Source organism: Heptranchias perlo, chromosome 27, assembly GCF_035084215.1.
Source record: "Heptranchias perlo isolate sHepPer1 chromosome 27, sHepPer1.hap1, whole genome shotgun sequence".
Taxonomy (NCBI): Eukaryota; Metazoa; Chordata; class Chondrichthyes; order Hexanchiformes; family Hexanchidae; genus Heptranchias; species Heptranchias perlo.
In genome coordinates this window covers 13,858,991-13,880,279 of record NC_090351.1, presented here as the reverse complement: position 1 = coordinate 13,880,279, position 21,289 = coordinate 13,858,991, and the positions used below count along the sequence as shown (strand labels likewise).

The 21,289-nt window shown below is 42.9% G+C and overlaps 1 protein-coding gene and 1 long non-coding RNA gene across 4 annotated transcripts in view; one reads left to right on the top strand and one right to left on the bottom strand.

Moving 5' to 3' along the window:
* LOC137344420 (alpha-1,3-mannosyl-glycoprotein 4-beta-N-acetylglucosaminyltransferase C-like) overlaps positions 1-21,289 on the top strand; it is a 198,416-nt gene that overhangs the window by 24,887 nt on the left and 152,240 nt on the right. For both annotated transcript variants that reach the window (XM_068007378.1, XM_068007379.1), the window contains exon 2: positions 14,848-14,930. The gene's annotated coding sequence lies outside the window, so the exon portion shown is untranslated. The remainder of the gene's footprint in view (positions 1-14,847; positions 14,931-21,289) is intronic.
* LOC137344421 (uncharacterized) overlaps positions 19,846-21,289 on the bottom strand; it is a 33,513-nt gene continuing 32,069 nt past the window's right edge. For both annotated transcript variants that reach the window (XR_010968351.1, XR_010968352.1), the window contains one exon: positions 19,846-20,457. This is a non-coding gene — a long non-coding RNA (uncharacterized lncRNA). The remainder of the gene's footprint in view (positions 20,458-21,289) is intronic.

Below are 21,289 nucleotides of genomic sequence, written 5' to 3'. Positions count from 1 at the left end.
GCTGTTGTACCTCAGTGAGATCTATCGTACACCCTGTAAAATGTAATCACAGAGAGTAATGAGCCCTTTCATTGTTTATGACACACAAAAAACTCAGCAGCCACTAATTTAGATGATACCCAAATGGACCCTTGTTCTTCTTTCATGCTGCTCGTCAAGATTGATCCACACGTAGTTCCCAAGCTCTTTATTTCTATAAGGCCGGTTATCGCTCACTTTATCACTCATTTTGCTCTCTGAACATGCTGTCAATTCACATCAGTGCATTGATTACAATGATAATCAACAGTCGCAATGGACACAATGCTTGCAATGATACAATCTTCAAGCACTCCATACCACTATGGGCATCAGGTAAGCCTCATTCCTTCACTTGGTTTTGGAACCAGTCTGGAGGTAGGGCAGTGACAAATCTTGGGATTCTTCCAGTATCCGATGTCACTAAAAGGCCGTAATCTCTATGTATATTTTTGGAGGTGGAGATGATCCATTGAAAGCCATCGCTATACACAATTTTATTAATTTAACTACAGTCTAATTATGGCCCCGGGGCTCAGTGTAAAACAGCTACAAAATCATGACAGATGTCCTTGTGTACAGTCATGGAGGATTTTATGGCAGTCACACTGGTATCTCAGCATTGTGTTGCTAATTCCCCGTTTACTCCCTTTTCCAGTTAATTGCAGAGTTCGGGTATATTCCCACAAAGTTGAGGATTGTCCCATGACTGGGAATGCGGCTGCATTTCTAATCTTACAGTTTGGGAACACTATGGTCATTAAGCCTAATAATCAGGATGAAAGACTAGGAAGAGTGAAATGGTGATATGGATGCATATAGGGAATCAGCTAAATTAAGTGGCTACATATCTTTGGTGTTCTAAATAACTCTGGCCATTTAGTTGCGTGCAGTTCTTATAATCAATTGCCTCTTAACATAAGATTTCCTCTTGGTCTGACACTGATGGCCAATAGCTGCTATTTAATTTCATTTGATGGGGTAAGTGAGACGATTTATAGAAGACAGTTACGATACTCAACAGCATCTTGAGACCATCCTGCAATGTATAATCAACTTGAAATTTTCCCAATCGCTTTCAAAGTGACATTAATAGCTCAGCTTTTTGTGACTTGTGTGCCAGTGTAATGAATATACAACTTTATTTACGGAATGTAGGATTTAATTTTTTAATTCATTCTCGGAATGTGGGCGTCGCTGGCAAGGCCGACATTTATTACCCATCCCTGGTTGCCCTAAGAAGGTGGTGATGGGCTGCCTTCTTGGAATACATGATGTGGAGATGCCGGTGATGGACTGGGGTTGACAATTGTAAACAATTTTACAACACCAAGTTATAGTCCAACAATTTTATTTTTAATCCCACAAGCTTTCGGAGGCTTCCTCCTTCCTCAGGTGGTGTGGAAATGATATTTTCGAATCCTTCGCATTTTAAGATCACAGAACAATGCCCATTGCCAAGGATTGCCTTGGCAACGGGCAGTAATCACCAGGCATTGTTCTGTGATCTTAAAATGCGAAGGATTCGAAAATGTCATTTCCACACCACCTGAGGAAGGGGGAAGCCTCTGAAAGCTTGTGGGATTAAATATAAAATTGTTGGACTATAACTTGGTGTTGTAAAATTGTTTACAATTCTTGGAATACAGCTGAATGGCTTGCTAGGTTACTTCAGAGAATGGTTAAGAGTAAAGCATGTTAGTGTGGGTCTAGAATCGCAGATATGTCAGACCACGTAAGGACAACCAGTGAGAGTCTCCACAGAAGCAACGCAATAAATATTGCTGTAAACCTGCCCACAAACCACTTCACCAATCACATCTCCATGAGGCCTTGAGCGGCTCTATCAAAGACCAATCAGTACAAAGGTGAGGCGGGTTTAGATTCCACTTTTCATCAGCAATACACATCTACTGATTTCTTTATCCAATGAGCAGCCTCCACTCAAGCTACTTTGTTCAAGATGTGGAGATGCCGGTGATGGACTGGGGTTGACAATTGTAAACAATTTTACAACACCAAGTTATAGTCCAGCAATTTTATTTTAAATTCACAAGCTTTCGGAGGCTTCCTCCTTCCTCAGGTAAATGTTTAATTACTTTGTTCAAAACAATGAACAGCAGGCTTTGCTTCTCTGGTGGGCTGGTGCAAATATACAAATAAGGCAGCGATTGAAGTCTCATCCCAAAATAAAAACAAAAGGTGACATTCCTCCCACCCCCAGCCTTATCTTCTGCTTGTATTAATCTGAGAGAAATGTTTTCTGTCAGAGGAAGCTCCACTCTGAGAACTGATGGGCACGGTGTGAGCTCACTCTCACTGTCAACAGGGGAAGCTGGAAACTGCGGTTTTGTTTACTCCAATGTGAACAGTCTGAATGGGGGCTGAGAAAGGGAACTGCGTGTGTAAAAAGACCTGTCATCACCAGGTGTATCAAACAGTCACAGGGACCTCACTTGACTGGTAATGAGCAGGGCTCCCCCTCCCGTCAGATCTCTCGTGCACACTTGGGTAATTTTAAATTCCAAAAAAAACGGGTGGTATGGGGGCGGGTGGGAGTTGAAAATAGTTTTTTTGGGTCGCAACCGCAAAACATTTGGACTCGGCATTCCCAGTGGGAAGCCTGTACTTTTACGCGCCGACGTTAAACCCGGAAATAAAGCCGGGTTGCGGTCATGATCCAAAAAACAACTATTTTTAACTCCAACCCGCCCCCAACCCACCTGTTTTGGGGGCTTAAAATCACCCCCTTGGAGTCTCAGCAACACCGCACGTTGTCCTATAGATAGCTGCAGGGAGGATAGGACCACCGCCCATCTCCTTCTGGAACGTGAGTTTGCAAAGAAAGTGGAGAGATTGCAGTGGTTTTTGTCTGAGTTCATCCCGGGCAGCTTCATAACCCAGATCTCAGTGCTCTATGGACTGATCCTGTGGACACAGACCGAGACAAAAATTAACTGCTGCTTGAAGGCCATCAACTTGTTGAAAGATGTCTTTTTGCCTGCCCAAAACCTGCAGGTCTTCCAGAGCAAGGACCTGTCGGGAGTCCGAGCTTCGAAGACCTGCACATTTCGTTGCACGGGACTACGCGCTGAGGGATGCGCTGATGTTTGGTGCAAGGCCAAAATGGGGAATTGGCCACCGCCTGAGGTCCTCCTGCCATGGTATTTGTGTACTGAGTGTCTGAATCTAAATATAACACCCTTTTGGTTTGAATATTTACAAAAAAAACAATGCATTAGTGTGAACAAAGGCTTCTGGAAATTGCATGCCTCAAATGCATATGAATTAAAGCATCTTTCAAATATTTAGATAGAGATGAATGTGTTGGTACCAACACCTGCTGAAACCGCTTACATCAATGTAAATGTAGCATCCTTTCAAGTGCAGTGTTTTGGATGGAAATAAATATGTTAATGCAAACACTAAGTGGAATGATGTGCCTCAAAGTGCCTTTCGCTGTGATGTGACCTTGCAATGTACGGAATATTTGTTTGATAAATGAATAAAGTTTATTTTTGAAGAGAAATAGACAAATGTTTTGCAACTGACCTCAGGAAGGTTTCTGTCACAATAGGAACTGTGGCCTGTGCTGCAAAACCACTTCAGGAAGTACATCTGAATTAAATATGCAGCAAGAGAACCACATTATAACAAAATAAATTTGAGTTACACTGCCTTTACATTACAGTGCTGTCTTGAACAGGGGTGCAGCGACTGCCACTAGAGGTTCATCAAAGCATCATGGGATGGCATCCCCAGATCCTCTTGAGGCAGCAATTTTCCTGGCTGTGAACTGATTGTTTGGCACATAGGTCCTGAGACGTGGCTTTTATACTTGTTGCGTTAATATTACAGACAGCTTCATCACATTCTGACATTTCCAACCTATCTAGTCCATAACATTTAGCAGAGCTGACAACACTGGGCAAGTTCGAGATGTGAACCAACAAGGCATTACCAAGCATCAAAAACATAATAAGTTTGTTGATGCCTCCCACAGAGAGCATGAAAGCAATGGCCTGAGGACGTTTATTTAGTGGGCTGATAAGCAACTGCAGAACAAAAAGAAGATTTGTCACACGGTCGGATAGAGTAGTATTTCTTCTGTTGTCCGAAGACCAGGAGGAGTGAGAGGGTTTATGTCCTTTCCAGTGAGCAAACTACATTATGTGGAGATGCCGGTGATGGACTGGGGTTAACAATTGTAAACAATTTTACAACACCAAGTTATAGTCCAACGATTTTATTTTTAATCCCACAAGCTATAACTTGGTGTTGTAAAATTGTTTACAAACTACATTAGCAAGAGTCTTGTTCAACCATGGACAATACTACATTATGATATGTAATGTGTATAAGGTCACACGTCAGCTCAAAGGGAGTGAGGACTTGCTTACAGGGATCGTTCTTCATGGTGAGCACAAGAAATATCGAGTGTAGCCCAAAATTATACCAAGGGCATTTAACAACCTGTTTATGTTTTAATTCCATGCAGGAATACCAGATTCTGTATTGTGAGGATGTTAATATGAGAGTTTGATGGTTTTCTTGATCTAATGCCTCAGTGGTCTGCTACTGGGCAGAACTTAGAAATGTGTCCAAGCAATTAGAATATAAAATCCTTCACTGCTGTTTCAACTGGCTACAAATGTTGATTGTGTGATTTTTTTGGTTAAAAGTGGCCATGAATACAAAGCAGAGATTTGCTAACACTCCAAATAAATGAAAAAAGAATAAATGGGTATTTATTAAGGAAGGCTCATCCTTTTCAGTCTCCATTTCCAGACTAAACCAACTTTAAGGGTACAGTTATACTGCATATAACAATGTGAATTTTCATAGACTGGACTTAAACTGCTACTCTGCCTTAAGTAGTTTTTTTTGAGATGCATAGGTCAACTCCAGGTATGGGATGTATACACACCATGGAGGTGTGATGGGAAGCACCCAGTTGTACTTTGCTGGGAAATGCTTTTATGAGTCCTGGCATCATCACACCATGATGCAGAATGTTCCATGGATATCCTCCCCTGTAAACAAACTCCAAGAACACGAGAATCCTCCTTCAGCTTGTGATCTACACTTTGGGTTTGATACTCCCAGTTGCCAATGCTCTTGCTCAGAGGTGCTCTAACTGAACTGCTTCACAATGATGCAAAAGTGGTAATATAAAGGCAGCCTGAAAATCTAAATTGTCTTTCACACTTAAAGGTCACAACGATAGCTGGTGTGAGAACTAAGCCACTGAGAAAGCTGTAAATACAAAAATTCCATTTCTGTATAATTTCACGCCTCCCTTTTTTCACCTCCCCCTCTCAAATCTAGCGCCAAAGCTTCACAGTGGGCCAGGATCAGCAAGAGATCCAAATGAGAATTGAGGATGTCACATCACGTTGAAGCTTCAAAGCACTGTGTCGTGAACTGCTAGAGTGCAGGTTTACTCCTGAGACTTCTTACTTGGGAAGTTCCAGCCTCAGCTCGGCCGTAGTAGGGAGACACCAAGCGGAGAGCAGCTGTCTCCTCACAAGGAGGGAGGGAGAATCGGAGGCAGTCGCCCCAAGGTTCGCTCATTCATTCCCTATCAGCTGGTTATGGAGCAGTAAAGCACAATAGAGGCCTGGGAATGGGTTGTTTGCAAGAGGTGTGGCATGGGGAGACCAAGAGAAAGGAAAATAATAAGATATCATAAAAGACAAAACAAAAAAACTAGAGAAGCATAGGAATATTAAAATAACATTGTGCCAAATAGTGATATATTCAGAAATAAGAATAAATGTATAGCCTCCATGTGAGGGATTACTCTCAAAATTCTCCAAGAAGTCCCAGAAATGGTTAACCTTATTGCACAACTGAGTCTGAAACCACAGCCCTGCTGGCATTGGGCTGAGTTGCCAACACATGGGATTAGAGTAGACAGGGCTGATGGCCGGCGCGGACACGATGGGCCGAAGGGCCTCTATCCGTGCTGTATAACTCTATGACTCTATGACTTTCAATTTAATCAACTATATTCTGCTCCTTCCACTCCATTGAATCACACACATTAAAACAATAGTGCAAAATCAGTAAATAGTTCACAAAACTGTGAGTGTTTGCAACATTGAACTTGTGAATCTCACGCGATCACTAACCACATGTCAGCCTACATATCAGTGAGAATGGAGAGAGGTTCCTCATTAAGTGAGCTGCCAGCATGAAACAGGAAGCATATTCTAATTGCCACAGAGTCCTAAAAGTTACAATGGGAAATAACTAGACACTTCCTTCTTTGTTGTATTCTCTGGTTTTAAATGGCTGGTCAAAGACAGTTAGGGAGGATTGTGTAGGATCCCCTCTCCAATGACTCCATGGTGCTGCCCCCAGTTCTCTGTCCTGCTTCATGATGTCACAGGAGGGGATCTTCCCATTGTTTCCATTAATCATATCAGCACAATCTGGGTGGAATCGGCCAAATCAGCGCATAAGACTATGGAATTTGAAACGTAAGTGAGTTATGCCCAAAACCACTCACACTCGTGTTTTCCGCCATCTTTTATTCTGGTTCAAAAATGACTTTGCCCAAAGCAGACTCCAACTATAAGACTGGCCACACCCACAGGTCGAAATAGTGGGGATGATGAGTAACTGGACAATGGACGAATTTCTGACTTTCTTCTGTTGGCAGCGGTGTTGGGGAGTTGCCACTGGTGCTGGGCAAAATGGGACGGCAGAGAGTAGGTTGGTGGTAATGACGAGCGATCATCCGGTTTTCCTCATTTGGTGCCAAACCTCACATTATTCCTGTATAGTCATCATTCTCTACTGTCTCTAGATTTTCCTGTGGACTCGCAGCAAGCAACAGTGGGACCTGCAGAAACTACTCAATACCTCATTTCATTATTTCTTGTAGTGTCAATGTTGCAATATTTTTTTAAATATTAAATTCTGCCACCTCAGGCACAACAGGAGATCTGTCCTCAGTAGGTTAGGGTTCCAGCCGCATTGTACTGAAAACAGCTGATAACAAAGCCTGAAAAGAACATGATGTGGAGATGCCGGTGATGGACTGGGGTTGACAATTGTAAACAATTTTACAACACCAAGTTATAGTCCAGCAATTTTATTTTAAATTCACAAGCTTTCGGAGGCTTCCTCCTTCCTCAGGTGAACGATGTGGAACGATTTTTTTTCCACATCGTTCACCTGAGGAAGGAGGTAGCCTCCGAAAGCTTGTGAATTTAAAATAAAATTGCTGGACTATAACTTGGTGTTGAAAAGAACAACATAGGGGAATTTATTACTGGAGCGACAAGTTGCTTACTGTTGCTACCAGAGCTTCCAACACTTGCACATTCAATGGGGTGGGGGGTCTTGCATTTGTGATTATGTGAATTGTCCCTTAACTTTGCACCTGTTTTTTAATATCTCCCTGCCTCTGATTTGGTGGTGAGGTGGGGTGAGTGCACTTTCATCCTGAGCAAATGCTGTTGGTGGCTAATGTATGGTTCTTCTGCTGTTGATGGCAATCCTAAATAGAATGGAGGTGACTGTGACAGATATGGCCTCCGTCCTGCAACATGTCATTAAAATATTACTATGTTATATCTGCACATGTGAAACTGTAGCTGGACCAATGCGTTGGAATTTTACAATGGAACTATGGTAGCGAAGGTTTCCTTTGTCTTGAGAGCCTGAGTGCAAAACTGATGTGAGTTAATTGTCTGTAATTACCAAAGCCATTAAAAGGGGTGTCATGCCAAATGGATATTCCTTTGAGCTTTGTTTAGTTAACAACTCAATCAGACAGTGAGTGGGTGCTTTTCAGTTCCATCCATTCAGGTGATAGAAGAAATGTATATTGATGACTGTCCTGTTGGGGGGATGATTTGTGACTTGCTCGAAGGCAATAGAGAAATGAGAACAGATCCCCACTTGTGCCTGAGGTGATGGATGCAGAGGCAGCCTATTATGAAAAGTGTACTTTGGATCTGAGTGTGGAAAGCTGCCTGGACCAGGTGTATTTCCTGTAGCTTTTTACCTTATCTTTAGTTCATTCAGTCCAACTGTACTTCAGCATCATGCCAGTGAGGTGGAACTCTGTGGTGGGCTCCACAAAGACTCACAATAAGGACCCTTAATACAAACACTTCTCTTCTTTTTGAGATGATGTGGAGATGCCGGTGATGGACTGAGGTTGACGATTGTAAACAATTTTACAACACCAAGTTATAGTCCAACAAATTTATTTTAAATTTCACAAGCTTTTGGAGGCTTCCTCCTTCTTCAGGTGAACGGTGTGGAAATGAAATTTTCGAATCCTTCGCATTTGTAAATCACAGAACAATGCCTGGTGATTACTGCCCGTTGCCAAGGCAATCACAGTGAGCAGACAGAGAGGTGTCACCTAAAAGGCCACTGAATATACAAACCCCCCAAAAAAAAGAGAGAGAGAGAAGGAAGACAGTCAATGACCCGTTATATTAAAAACAGATAACATTTGTTCGCTGGTGGGGTTACGTATAGTGTGACATGAACCCAAGATCCCGGTTGAGGCCGTCCTCATGGGTGCAGAACTTGGCTATCAATTTCTGCTCGACGATTTTGCGTTGTCGTGTGTCTCGAAGGCCGCCTTGGAGTATGCTTACCCGAAGGTCGGTGGCTGAATGTCCATGACTGCTGAAGTGTTCCCCGACAGGGAGAGAACCCTCCTGTTTGGCGATTGTTGCGCGGTGTCCATTCATCCGTTGTCGCAGCGTCTGCATGGTCTCGCCAATGTACCATGCTCCGGGGCATCCTTTCCTGCAACGTATGAGGTAGACAACGTTGGCCGAGTCACAGGAGTATGAACCGTGCACCTGGTGGGTGGTGTCCTCTCGTGTGATGGTGGTATCTGTGTCGATGATCTGGCATGTCTTGCAGAGGTTACCGTGGCAGGGTTGTGTGGTGTCGTGGACGCTGTTCTCCTGAAAGCTGGGTAATTTGCTGCGAACGATGGTTTGTTTGAGGTTGGGTGGCTGTTTAAAGGCGAGTAGTGGAGGTGTGGGGATGGCCATAGCGAGGTGCTCGTCATCATTGATGACATGTTGAAGGCTGCGGAAAACATGGCGTAGTTTCTCCGCTCCGGGGAAGTACTGGACGACGAAGGGTACTCTGTTGGTTGCGTCCCGTGTTAGTCTTCTGAGGAGGTCTTCGCGATTTTTCACTGTGGCCCGTCGGAACTGTCGATCGATGAGTCGAGCATCATATCCCGTTCTTACTTCAAACCATTTTTGAGAAAATGGTTTGAAGTATTGCTGAAAGTTAAGAACAGTACTGTTCTTTATTTGCTGATGTGCTTCTGTGTAAATTCACATCTTACAATTAAATATAATTTATAGTTTAGCTTGAAATGTATGATGTGTTGACATAGTGTTTTTCTGCCTATTGGCAAAATCATGAATATACAATGGGCCATTTATACTACTTCTGGTGTAGACCCTAGTGGTCTACAGATAGATTGTTAATCCTGAGGTGCTCTATCTCAGTTACTTTGTGCATAAGGTTCATGGGAAGCGCAGTCCTACCCATGGAAGTTGACTTTAGGAGTTTTGGGATAAAGCCCAATCTTTTTACAGTGTCCTCTGGAAATCCTACAGCGTCACAGATCCAGATATCTATGTATCTTCTGATCTACTATAAGTTTAGGTGCCTTCTGCTCTGGCCTGCTCACTGAGTGGAGCTCATTCAGTCTGTCTGCATGTTTGCATCATGAAGTGAAAATTGTTTTGCGATGCATGCACGCAGATGCACAGAACCAGCTCTATCCCAACTCTCAGGCCTGCCCTGCCTGTGTCAAGATTCCTTACATTTGTCAACCCCAGTCCATCACCGGCATCTCCACATCAAAGCTTCTACCCAGCAGTGTGGTAGTTAGACATTAAAGGTATGTTTTCCGCTTTTAGAAACCCAGATGCAAATCTTGAATTCATTATTTATTTTAACAACTAGAAATGCTGACTCCTTCAGTTTTCCGCTGGGGTGAATTTGTTCCTTAGGATTTTGTAACCTTACCAGCAGAACCTGGCCAAATAAGACTAGCCTGCAGTGATGCTCATTTAGAACACTGAACAGCTACTTATAGTCCCCACCACATACACTGTCCACTCATTGCATGGGCAGCCACCTATATCGGGCAAATGGCGTTAACCATTTGCCATTACCATAAGAGTCAATTACAAAGGAGGCACTTATAGCATATTAAGCTGCCAACTATTTTGGGGGCTGTTCAATGAGTGCTTACCCTGTACTTGTGCATTTAAATGGCTCTGCCGGGTCTGCTTCAAGCAGTTTGAATCAGCTGTCCGCACCTCGTTAAAGTGCGATTACCTCAGTGATGAGACTCTGGATGCAACTGTGAACAATTAGGAGAGGCAGATGCTAAGTGGAGAGTCCCTGTTTTTTAAAAATACGTTGGTTACGTTCGAATTTTGGTTTTACCATCCACCACGCATAATGGGTAAATCATGTTAACACCAACGCCCTGCTATAAATGGTGGGAACTGTATTTAGTCAAGTACTGGTGAAGAATACTGCTCCAACTCTGGAGAGCGGGATTTTTCCGATGGAGCCTATGTTTCCCAGCAGCCTTCTCCCATCAATGCCAACAGTGAACCAGTTAATGTAATAATTCCTGCAAATTGCTTGTTCAATGCGTACTAAGCCAAAGAGTTTAGCCCCTCCCCCTCCCCAATCATTAAATTCACTTCAGCCCAGCAGTAAACTATTTCCTACCAGGTGATTTTAATTTTCCCCAATGTAAAACTGCCTTCCTCTTTGCTGAAAGCTCATTAACAAGATCTGACCTAAGAACAGCAGATTTTGTTACAAATTTTGCTCCCTATTTTTGGGAGGGGTGGAAAACAGGCATTACTGCAGAAAATGGAAAATACATGGCTGTTGCCCCTGATTTTATGCTAGTTTTAATGTCTACCTTTGCCATCATTGCTGTTAAATAGTAGACACGTAATATTGAAAGGGTTGACCTGTTGCAAACACTGAGATTTTACTGTACAAACTTGCCTTACTTATCAGATCAGGACTGTTTGAAATGACCCAGAGGATGGCATTCAGGAAAAATAATCTGAACTTCACTGCGAGTGACAACCATTTCCAACTGATGAGGGATACGGGACTTCAGTTATATGGAAAGACTACAGAAGCTAGTGTTGTTCTCCTTAGAGCAGAGAAGGTTAAGGGGAGAGTTAATAGATGAGTTCAAAATTACACAAAGGGTTTTGATAGAGTAAATAAGGAGAAACTGTTTCCAATGACAGGAGGACACAGATTTAAGATAGTTGGCAAAACAACCAGAGGGGAAATGAGGAGAATTTTTTAATGCAGTGAGTTGTTGTGATCTGGAATGCACTGCCTGAAAGGGCAGTGAAAGCAGATTCAGTAGTAACTTTCAAGCAGCTGCTCGCACATATTCAGTTGTTCTTGTTTTGTCACTGATGCTGTGGTACCCATTCTGCAGTGTAAACATGGCAGATTTCACATCACTGGCAGCCAAGGCTATTAGTGAAACTTTTCTACTTGAAGTGGTTACAATATAAGTGTGAGAACTGAGTCATGCTCAGACCAAAGAAAACCCCCCAAAGGACCTTGATAAAATAATTACTGAAAGAGTTGATGTCTTTTGGGAGGTGAGCGGTGACAACCTACCCAACGGGGATAATTTAAACATTGGGCGATGGTGTAAAAGTGGCGATATCGAATTAACTGCTTATTATACACCCCGCCCAACTTTCTTTCCAAATGTAAGGAAAAATTGGGCGGTGTGCATAATGGGCAGCCAGTTCAATATGGCCCATTTTGCACCATCACTCAAAGTTAAAATGGCCCCCAATGACTTCATCTTAGGTAGGAGTTGCACTCTGCACTGGGACATAAAAGCCTTGAACTTGGTAGTGAACAACATGGAATGAAAGGGAACAAAGCAGAAAATAAGTGAAAGTAGGCATGGCTTTACCAGAGGTGACAAATTGATTAAATAATCCATAAACAGTGGAACTGAGTATCGGGCGAGGCATATAACGGGTGGTCGATTTGATAATGTGCACTTTGTACTACCGCCTAACACAAGTTTCTACCCCAGTGTATTTGATTGCCATCTTGTGGGGTGATAGACCACACAATAAAAGAGTAATGCCAAAAACTCACCTGTGTCAACTGAGAGACATAACTTGATGCTGGAATGGCCACAGATGCACTGGGAAAGACACAGTGAGTGGAGTGATTCCAGTATTCCTCTCAGACTGGAACACAACCTCTTTAGGTTGACGCACAGATATCTGAGGATAAAAATGGAATTCAACAAGGACGTCATCCTCTTAGAGTCTGTTACTAAAAGCAACGCTAAATTAGCCAAGTGACGAGCCAGTATTTAAAACTGGAAACTTAGAAATGATTTAAGGATGAGATGAGCAGCGAAAAATTACATTTTATCCTTTAAACATTTGCGTCTCTGTAAGTGAAGACTGGAGCAGCCTGAAGTGTGCACATTTCAAACAGTAGAACACTGCAGCTAAAAACTTGTATTCATATCACTGTCACTTTCCATTTCTTTGCAAGAGATATAAACCAATTCAGTGCTTGATGTTTTCAAGGAGCTGAATGGGAAGCTAATGGTTTAGAAAAAACAGCAACGATGCATAAAATGGCTCAGGAACTGTAGCGGTATACTTCCTCATGAAATATTCAACAAAAGGGCGATCGTCACTCAGAATCAGTCAGCAGAATACAAAGTGGTATTATTTTGACACAGAAGAGGTTGAAGGAAACGCAGGTGAAAGGGGTACATTATGGAATACAATAGTTTCATTTCCATAGGAAATGAATTCCAGCTGTACTGGCTTCCTTGCTGCTTTATTTTCCAGAGCAATAAATATTACAGGAGCTGCACTTGAGTTCTTTATCTAGCTTGGCATTGCCTTATAGTCCATCATTTCCAGCCACACTCAGTGGTTGCAGTAATTCTGATAGACACTGGCTGAAATACAGGGACTGAAACTTATTTTTAGCTCAGTCCACAAAATCTATACTTTCAGCTGGATCCTAGCGATCGTAATGGTACGGACCTTTCAGTTATACAGCATAACTAGGTACAAGAAGGTATCAAGGGCAGGAACCTCACTAAATTGACTTTGGTGCTTGCAGGAGGCAAAGGTAGACATCTATTCACTGTTCTCCTGTGTAAAGAAGGCTTTTCTCATCATGTCCACTGGTCTGTATGGGTTTGAGCTATATTGACACCAGGAGAAAGAATTGCATTTTCTCCTCAACCCATCGAACAGGGCAACAATATTCTAACATTCGCATTAATGGTGAAGTAGCAGACAGGGATAAGCAGGGCAAAGGATTCTTGAGGGCTCCTAGTTTTCAATTATCTTTCACAATCACCTTCACCCACTAGCAGTCTTGTATACAGAGATGTGTAAGTACATCGTGCCTACCTGGAAGAATATGATAAAACGTGGTCGGATGGACCCTCGGCCTACATGCTCCTTGCCTCATTTGCCAATGAAGCTTTTACAGTCAAGATCTTTGTCCATTATGAAACCATTCCTCATAAGAATTTCCATTACAAAGTGTCAGCCGTGGCTCAGTGGGTAGCACTCTCACCTCTGAGTCAGAAGATTGTGGGTTCAAGTCCCACTCTAGAAACTTGAGCACAAAATCTAGGCTGATACTCCAGTGCAGTACTGAGGGAGTGCTGCACTGTCGGAGGGTCAGTACTGAGGGAGGGCCGCACTGTCGGAGGGTCAGTACTGAGGGAGTGCTGCACTGTCGGAGGGTCAGTACTGAGGGAGGGCCGCACTGTCGGAGGGTCAGTACTGAGGGAGTGCTGCACTGTCGGAGGGTCAGTACTGAGGGAGTGCTGCACTGTCGGAGGGTCAGTACTGAGGGAGTGCTGCACTGTCGGAGGGTCAGTACTGAGGGAGTGCTGCACTGTCGGAGGGTCAGTACTGAGGGAGTGCTGCACTGTCGGAGGGTCAGTACTGAGGGAGTGCTGCACTGTCGGAGGGTCAGTACTGAGGGAGTGCTGCACTGTCGGAGGGTCAGTACTGAGGGAGTGCTGCACTGTCGGAGGGTCAGTACTGAGGGAGTGCTGCACTGTCGGAGGGTCAGTACTGAGGGAGTGCTGCACTGTCGGAGGGTCAGTACTGAGGGAGTGCTGCACTGTCGGAGGGTCAGTACTGAGGGAGTGCTGCACTGTCGGAGGGTCAGTACTGAGGGAGTGCTGCACTGTCGGAGGGTCAGTACTGAGGGAGTGCTGCACTGTCGGAGGGTCAGTACTGAGGGAGTGCTGCACTGTCGGAGGGTCAGTACTGAGGGAGTGCTGCACTGTCGGAGTTGCCGTCTTTCAGCTGAGACATTAAACTGAAGCCCCATGTGCGCTCTCAGGTGGATGTAAAAGATCTCATGGCATTATTTGAGGAGGTCAGGGGAGTTCTCCCTGGGGTCCTGGCTAATATTTATCCCTCAACCAACATCACTAAAACAAATTATCTGGTCATTATCATATTGCTGTTTGTGTGACCTTGCTGCGTACAAATTGGCTGCCGCATTTCCTACATTACAACAGTGACAACACTTCAAAAGTACTTCATTGGCTGTAAAGTGCTTTGGAACATCCTAAGGTTGTAAAAGGCGCTATATAAATGCAAGTCTTTCTTTCATCAGAGTGCCAACGAGCACTGGAAATAAAAGCAAATTAAGTGTGTGTGTGTGTGTGTGTGTGTTTTGAAGCGATCATACCTTGTTTGTCTCCACTTATTTTTTCAATCTTCCCTATTTTATTTATTATAGTTACTCTTCACCACAAAAAGTCGCCCTATTGTTGGAAGAGCAAAGGAATGTGCTAGCGCAGCTCACTACTCAGCTGATGACAGGTAAGAGGAACACACTGCCAATTTTTCTGCCTTAGTCCATGGTCATAGTGTCACGCAAGCTCCCAGTGCACTGGCTGATATGTGAATTAATGAATAAAAAGATACCACGACCCAAATTCGATTTACTTGGTTCGACTTGGAATAAACTGAACCAAAAGTAATAAAACAGCCTCGTTTGTTGTTGGTTCAGTCTCGGTTCAGTTTTCAGTGGGCATAACTACACAGCACAAAGCTAACCTGAATCTCTTTCTCTGACGATATGTGTATTTTCTGAACAGTGTTAGATCACATCATGCCAACATGATATTTGACCCATCTGTTCTTGATGCTGTCACTTAAAGTAAAGATATGAAATTACTGCATTCTCTACTAGTGTAGTTCCTTATTAAGGATAACAGATTGACGTAAATCCAATTTAAGAAAATGGAAAACTGTTAAGACTGGAGTGAACAGTGGCTGCCAGTCAAACTTGACAATGGACTGAATAAACTGGGCTTGGCTTCTATTTTCAGCTTAGTTTGACCCATAATGACCCAAGCCGGGATCAGAACCACTCTTGTCCAAGTCAACAGCACAACTGGAAAATTGGATCAACCACATTGTTTTAGTCTCTTGTGGTTTGCTTGCTGGTGAAAGTATATTTGTCCAAACGCAGGTTCAATGAGCAGAGTTATATTCACTTCATTCCAAATTTCATCACCGAATAATTGAAATGGACCAAACAATTTTACACAATTATCTCTCTGGCAGATTGCCTCTGGGAGCTGTGCAAAAATGATGTATTGAGCGAGTTTTCCTGCTGCCAAAGAAGTAATGCGTGTTATGCTACATTGTGCTCTTCTAAAGGCTTCTGTACCTCAGTGACTAGAAGAATACTTTGATTTTGATATTGCCGTTGAAATCTGTTAATAAAATATCATGAAAACATATGATTTTTGCAAGTCAGCCTGCTCCCTCATGTGCTTTTTTGGAAAATCTTTGTTTAGCATTGTTGGGTGGATATCACTGGTTAGCAATGGCACCAGACACAACAGTTCAATTCTGAATCTTTTCGTTAATAAAATAAATAGCCAGAATATTCGGACGGCTGTGAGTTGGGTAAGCTAACCTCTCCACCCAACTGTCCAGCCTGCCCAGGAGTGGAGTGAGGCTCCACGCAGGAAGTGCTACCTCGCACAATTTACACTCGTGTGTCAGCAGCAAGGAGTTCCAGGTCTGACATAACGGAGGAAAGCTCCCTCTACATTGCAAAGTCATAAACACGTTCTTCATACTCGCTATGAATAGTGAGAGGAGGAATTCTTTCCCCACAATTCTTTAACCTCAGTCTCAGTCACTGCCAACCAGTGTGAAATTTTTCACCTGTACACCAGTTATACTTCTGACATCACGAAGGGAATGTGCCAATTTCCATCAATTGTGGGGTGATTTCTTTTTTATGTGAGTTGCGATTTTTTTTTAGGGAAAATTGCTGCGTTCACAGCTACATTTTTTTTCTTTATATTTTTCCATCTCCCATTTCCGTCCTTCCCTTTCCTCCTTGCTTGGGTACAACTCCATGGGCGATAGATGCTTTACAGTACCTCACCCAAGTGGTCATTATTCTTGTGTAAGTCTTTACAGTGTTGGCGGCCTGTTCGACTACATAGATCAATCTTGTTCTCGTGCAACATCCACAGATATGCACTGGAACCCTGATCAAATTTTCCACTCCTTAATCCAGGGGGACTGAGGCCAGACTACGATCACCCTGGCTGAATTCAGCTAAAATAGCACAGGCTGAGAACCAAACCTGGGATCCTCCTAGTTTGTATCGCCCAATCTCTCACTGCGTAAACTCACTGAGCCATTGTTGCGCCAATATTTATCTTATCTCATTTGTCTTAATTATTAACATTTTGCAACCAACCAAAATAGAATCATAGAATCATCCAGCACAGAAGGAGGCCATTCGGCCCATCTTGCCTGGGCTGGCTCTCCGAAAGAGATACCAATTAGTCCCACAGCCCCGCTCTTTCCCCACGGCTCTGAAAATTTTTCCGTTTTAAGTATTTATCCAATTCCCTTTTGGAAGTTACTATTGAATCTGCTTCCACCACCCTTTCAGGCAGTGAATTCCAGATTTTTTTTTTCCAAGTGTACAATTTATGGGCACTAGATGGACCAGTGAGATTAGCACGTTGTCCTTTCTCTACTGACTCCCAAGCGTCCTCTGTAAAGTGAGGCTAAGCAGTCTCCATCTAGTTCCCAGTGATAGAAATTTGTGCAATATTCTGCAATGATCAACCTAAAGTTAAGTGTTGACCACAATGATGTGTCTGTGTTGCCAAATATAAATAAAGTTGCATTTACAATAAATGCTGGAAATGGTGGCAGGGCTGTAGGGGAAATGAAGTGAAACTAGAGTCTCTGGCTAGGCGGAGTCCTGCAGGAGAGGTTTTTTCCCCATGTGCTAGCGCTCACACAGTGCCTCTAGTGGGTAGTGTAAATTATTTCTGGCTGGAGGCAGGGTAAGCATTCAGCCCATCGGTATAGGACAAAAGAGATGTTTTTATATTGCTGACCTATAAAGATCAGCCAGCAGAGGAGAATTTTGCACCCAGTAAGTACAAGCTACAATCGCCACTCTTAAGCAACTGTGCATGGCAAGCTTCCAAATGCTCAGTTGTTTGCATTGCTGTCAGTACTGTCAAGTCTGCCCCGTAGGACAGATTAATAATGGGGGTAATACCTCCTGTTCTTCTTTAGGGAAGTCACGCTCAAAGGGAGCGAGGGTCAGAGATAGGGCTGCAGCACATCAGCCTGATACTTCAAGCTGTGCTCTTGCCAAGCATGGCTTTCCACTGTGGGACAGGATCAACCCTAATGAGACACAAACAGAACTACTTCTAGATGAAGTGGTTCTATACAACAGAAATACTGCATAATGCTCAAACAGAAATCTACGTACTATTTTACAAGTGGTTACAGCAAGTTTTTGTCCATCCATGCTATCCTAATGAGGTCGGCGGACTGATTTGCCATGGTCCTGCCACCACCCTGATTAGGCGTGTGTAAAGTGTGCTGCATTGGCCTCGTGCCCCGATTCGGGGCGCGATCCAAATTTCCAAGCCACTGTCTAGGCTCACATCTAAAGGATGACTGCTCGTTCAAGGTATCAAAGGCCAAGCGGCTTCTCAATAATTCTGCTTCCATTGTATTTGCCGTGTATAAACATTGTATCTGCATCAACATCACTAAAGGGGAAAAGAGTTAGTTTATGAGATGTGCATGAGGTGTTGTGCTCAGAACTGATGCAGGGCAAACTTTCACCTTTACCATTTGTGCATTGCCCATGCTGTGAATGTTGAGTTCCATGTCTAACTGGATGCCAGCAATATTGTCTCAGAAAAAATATGGATACTATAAGGTGCTCCTGAACATTTACTTTAATAAAAGTTGAAAGAAATTGCTCACTAAGGGAAGCAGGGAAGCATTAGATCTATCTTGGGTACCATAGACAATTTGGCAGTGTCTTTAGCTTTTGATTATAATACGTATTCGTGGCTTTGTTCCAGAAAGAACTACAATGACAGGTAGCTTGATACAGCCTAACAGTTGTTGAATATGAGTATTGCACAGAGCTTTATCTTGTCTACACTCGTGAAGAGAATTTGAAAAAAAGAAAGAGGGAGAGTTTGACTTTGTCCGATTGTGTAAAACAGGTCATACGAATCGGCAGCCCGCTTTACATCTCTCCCAATTTTTATTTCCATTGAAATCAATATCTATACATTTTCTCATCCTTTTAAGTTATTAATCTGAGATTTGTATTCAGTTTTGAGGTTCAGTTAAGTTTGTAGAGACTCATTTGCTAAGCTACTGTGATCCATTCATGCCTGTGAGGCTTATGGGGCTACAAGAATTCATTAACTTGCTTCAGCTTGACTGGCACCCTTTACATTTTCCATCTAAGGTGTATTCGAACCAGATCATGCTCCATTACCCCTTTCTAAGGAGAGTTTCTGACAATTACCCTGTCATTTTCTATCATGTGGGTACCCAATTCCCAACAAATTGTATGCCTAGGGATACAATGTTCTCTCAGCCATGAAGCATACACAAGCCACCTCATGCATTCTCCTTGAACACTCATGTATATTGTACTGTTATCTGGCTGACTTTTTCTTGGCAGTGGTGTCACCCCTTGCTTTAATGAGCGCTAAAAAAAATAAATTAAAAGAATAAAAATAATTGATTTCTTTCCATTTGCAATATTACAGAAGACCAAGGATGATTAATGTTGCCTATCACCTTAATGCTGACATTTTACTTTCCTGATATTTATTTACACTAGTTCAATTCCTCTCTGTTAACCCTCGCTTTTCACTGCCCCAGTCTCTACATCAGATGGCATTTTTTAATGAGGAAAAAAAGCCTGGCAAAGACAAAGTCTATATGTTTCATTACACAGCATTAAAGGTCCATCAACCTCAACAGGGACCCACTGTTGCCCCAAACTAAAGCACCTCCCTCCACCCTCCACTGATCTTTTTGCCACCTCGACTAGGTATAAACCCATGCCCTGTCACTGCGCACCTCCAGACCCTAATATATAGAACTGTACAACTTTAAGTTCTATGTATCTACAAGTATTGTCATATCATGTACTCTGTAACACATCATGTCCTGAGACAGCGCATAAACATCTCATACAAAATGTTTTAAAAAGTGCATCAGCATTTCTATAAGTGTAAATTGGACTACCTCCTTATACATAATAGACATGGGGGCATCGGGCAATTATCTTCTCAGTTCTACTCTATCTGAATTGATTTTGTTCAAGACATTTATCTATTTCCCCAAGTGTTGCTGGGAGGCTGACCAATTCTAGGCGTGTGGAAGAAATAATTGTAAACAATTTTACAACACCAAGTTATAGTCCAACAATTTTATTTTAAAATTCACAAGTTTTCAGAGGCTTCCTCCTTCCTCAGGTGAATGTCAAGAAATCCTCGAACCTCTCGCATTTATAAATCACAGAACAATACCTGGTGATTACAGATAGGCTTTTCAACTGCCCGTTGCCAAGGCAACCAAAGTGTTCAGACAGAGAGGTGTTACCTACAGGGCCACCGAATATACAAACGGCCAGAACAAAAAAAAAACAGAGAGAGAGAGGCAGAAACATAGAAACATCCGGAAGGAAAAGACAGCAATTGACCCGTTATATTAAAAACATAACTTTTGTTCGCTGGTGGGGTTACATGTAGCGTGACATGAACCCAAGATCCCGGTTGAGGCCGTCCTCATGGGTGCGGAACTTGGCTATCAATTTCTGCTTGACGATTTTGCGTTGTCGTGTGTCTCGAAGGCCGCCTTGGAGTACGCTTACCCGAAGGTTGGTGGCTGAATGTCCTTGACTGCTGAAGTGTTCCCCGACTGGGAGGGAACCCTCCTGTCTGGCGATTGTTGCGCGGTGTCCGTTCATCCGTTGTCGCAGCGTCTGCATGGTCTCGCCAATGTACCATGTTTGGGGCATCCTTTCCTGCAACGTATGAGGTAGACAACGTTGGCCGAGTCACAGGAGTATGAACCGTGCACCTGGTGGGTGGTGTCCTCTCGTGTGATGGTGGTATCTGTGTCGATGATCTGACATCGACACAGATACCACCATCACACAAAATAGGTATAATCCACCAATGTTTGAAATAGGTACACTCCACCAGTGTTTGAAATGGGTATACTCCACCAGTGTTTGAAATAGGTATACTCCACCAGTGTTTGAAATGGGTATAATCCACCAATGTTTGAAATAGGTATAATCCACCAATATTTGAAATAGGTACACTCAACCAGTGTTTGAAATGGGTATACTCCACCAGTGTTTGAAATGGGTATACTCCACCAGTGTTTGAAATGGGTATACTTCACCAGTGTTTGAAATGGGTATACTTCACCAGTGTTTGAAATGGGTATAATCCACCAATGTTTGAAATAGGTATACAACACCAATGTTTGAAATAGATATACTCCACCAGTGTTTGAAATGGGTATACTTCACCAGTATTTGAAATATGTATACTCCACCAGTGTTTGAAATGGGTATACTTCACCAGTGTTTGAAATGGGTATATTCCACCACTGTTTGAAATGGGTATACTCTACCAGTGTTTGAAATGGGTATACTCCACCAGTGTTTGAAATGGGTATACTCCACCAGTGTTTGAAATGGGTGTACTCCACCAGTGTTTGAAATGGGTATACTTCACCAGTGTTTGAAATGGGTATATTCCACCACTGTTTGAAATGGGTATACTTCACCACTGTTTGAAATGGGTATAGTCCACCAATGTTTGAAATGGGTATACTCCACCAGT